The sequence below is a fragment of the Neomonachus schauinslandi genome, chromosome 3 (genome assembly GCF_002201575.2).
Source record: "Neomonachus schauinslandi chromosome 3, ASM220157v2, whole genome shotgun sequence".
NCBI classification, from domain to species: Eukaryota; Metazoa; Chordata; class Mammalia; order Carnivora; family Phocidae; genus Neomonachus; species Neomonachus schauinslandi.
Genome location: NC_058405.1, coordinates 155,956,916 through 155,960,093, shown reverse-complemented (window position 1 = coordinate 155,960,093; position 3,178 = coordinate 155,956,916).

Genomic DNA, 3,178 nt, shown 5'->3' with positions numbered 1-3,178 from the left:
ACTGATGAAGGTTAAGCTATTCGGTTTGAAGAAAGAGTGGTATGGTGGACCCGGAGCCCTGCCTGCTTGACCTCTCTTCATGATCAAAGCCCCCTCTCTTCACCAAAACTGACCCTCTTTGGAACCAGAGGGCTCTGCCATACATAGTTCAAAAACTTCTGATCTAGAAGAATAAACAGTTAAGAATATTCAATAAGGGGCACCTGAGTGGCTCAGTCAGTTAAGCATCTGCCTTGGGCTCAGGTCATGATGTTAGGGTCCTGGATTGAGCCCCACATCAGGCTCGTCAGACCTCCCCACTCAGTGGGGAATCTGCTTCTCCCTCTTTCTCCGCCCCTCCCCTGCTCGTACTCTCTCTTTTTCTCTCTCTCAAATAAATAAATAAAATCTTTTTTAAAAAGAGAATATTCAATAAATTTTTAAAAGAATAGCGACACCTGGGTGGCTTAGTTGGTTAAGCATCTGGTCTGCCTTCAGCTCAGGTCATGATCTCAGGGTCCTGGAATTGAGCCCCACATCTGGCTCTCCGCTCAACAATGAGTCTGCTTCTCCCTCTCCCTCTGTGGTCTCTCTTACCATCACTCTCTCTCAAATAAATAAATAAAATCTTTTTTTAAAAGTAAAGATTTTATTTATTTATTTGAGAGAGAGTATAAGCAGGGAGAGTGGCAGGCAGAGGGAGAGGGAGAAGCAGGCTCCCCACTGAGCAAGGAGCCCCAACTCGACGAGGCTGGATCCCAGGACCCTGGGATCATGATCCGAGCCAAAAGCAGACACTCAACCAACTGAGCCACCCAGGCACCCCAAAATTTTTTTTGTAAAGAATAATATTGTGAACTATGGGACACTGAAAAATTATACAGCCATTAAAATTTTTTTAAGTATGTAATGTTGAGAAGCCAGACTATAGAACGAAATAAAAAGTCAAAATAAAATCTTAGGCTACGCAACTATTAAGTATGCATGAGTGTGGCATTTCTAATCATTAAAGAAAGCCTTTTTTAAATAAGTAGTGCTTTCAATAAGTCATTAGTTACTTTGGAAATTTGACTGCATTATGAAACTAATAGTGCATTAGTTAAAACTCAATGTTGGCCTGCTAGCTTGTGAATTCTGGAGAACATAAACTGGCTTTTTTCATCTTTGTGTCCACGTGTGCCCTACATATATAGTTGGTGCTCCATAAAAACTAGTTGAATTATTGTTGAATTTATTTCTTGGGATCAGGGCCACATAAAATGGATTGGATTTAAAAGTTACTATTATGCAAAAACTTTGTAGGGAATGGATTGGATGATACATAACTATCTCTTAGAAGCTTTAAGACTTTAATGAACTTAAGTGATCCAGACTTGAGTAGTAACTATGAGAATAACTTGCTACCAGTTATGGAGACTGTCTTCATAAGGTTCATTCATTCATTCAAGGACTAAGTGAACCCATAATAGAACACAAACAAGAATTGATCATATATCTTCATCATATCCAGCCACATACGAGCCTGCACTTGGGGAAACCCTATTTGCAATACAGAACTGAAAGCTGTCCCTGAAATCTAGAATTGTCAGCAAACATATATAATTCCATACAGAAAAAATGACCAATGATAGAAAACATTTATTCCAAAAATGTATCCTAATTACTACAAGTACTCAATGTATGACAAGCCTCAGGAAACATGATTGGTAAAAAATTATCTATGGAAACAAATGTGGTTGTGACAGTTGGATATCAGGGTCGGAGAAACTGACTTCAATCCGTATTTTACCCTTTATATAACAATTGCCAGATGCATCAGAGTTAAGCAAGAAGTAAGGGTGGGATGAATAGGAGGAGCACAGATTTTTAGGACAGTGAAACTATTCTGTATGCTACTGTACATATATTTGTTATATATTTGTCAAAACCCATAGAATGGACAACACCAAGAGTGAATCATGATGTAAACTATGGACTCTGGGTGATAATGATGTGTCAAATAAAATTTTATTTTGTTGGATTTTGGAGAGAAAAATGGAAGTGATGGTTCAATTATGAACAAAAGGAACTGTAGTTTCTTTTACTAAAGACTTAAAAAAATATATTTAAGGACATAATGATGTACCATATTCATTCATTGATTAAATCATCTGCCCTCAATTGGACTACTGCAATACTCTCCTGACTGGGTCTCCCTCCATTCTTGATCCATTAAAACCATTTTCCTTGGGGCGCCTGGGTGGCTCAGTCGTTAAGCGTCTGCCTTTGGCTCAGGTCATGATCCCAGGGTCCTGGGATCGAGCCCCGCATCGGGCTCCCTGCTCGGTGGGAAGCCCACTCCCTCTCCCACTCCCCCTGCTTGTGTTCCCTCTCTCGCTGTGTCTCTCTCTGTCAAATAAATAAATAAAATCTTTAAAAAACAAAAAACAAAAAACCATTTTCCTCAAGGCAGCCATAGTGATTCGTCAAAAATACAAAGTGATGTTACTTGCCTACTTCAAATTACTCCTTTGATTTTTCCATTTGATTATTTAATTCTCTCTTCTTGCCTACAAATAAAGTCCAAATTCCCTTTGCATGGTATATAAGACCCATTACAACTTAGCTCTTCCCTCTCTTACAGCTTAGTCTTTTTCAAATTTTATGTTCTAGCAATTTGCAACTGCTTCATGTTCTTTCAAGTTCATGCCATACTGTTCATGATTCTGTGACATTGCTCAAGCTTTTCCCTTTCCCTGGCACATGCTCCCCACCTTTATCTATCTTATTCATATTCATCCTTCGAGACAGCTCAAATGTCATCCTCCAAACTGAGAGGCCCCTTCTTGGGTTTCTGTAGCATCCTATGCATACTTCTATCTCATCAGCTACCAAATCGTATTGAAATTATCTGTTTATAAGTCTGTCTTCTCCATTGAACCATGAGTTTTTTTTTAGGGCGGAAGTCATGGTTAGTCATCTTGTGTACCAGCCAGCATCTAGTTCAGTGCCTGGAATACAGCAGGCACTTAATAAATACAATAAGTACTTAATAAATCATCTTCCAGGTACTGCAACAGGTACTAGTGAACTTCATATATTCAATTTCTGCCACCCAAGAGCTCACAGCCCACCATACAAAAGAGGACATGAGAAATGGCAGGCATGAAAGCACTGTGAATAGTCAGATGAGTCACACTGGGTGAGAGTCATCTGTCTT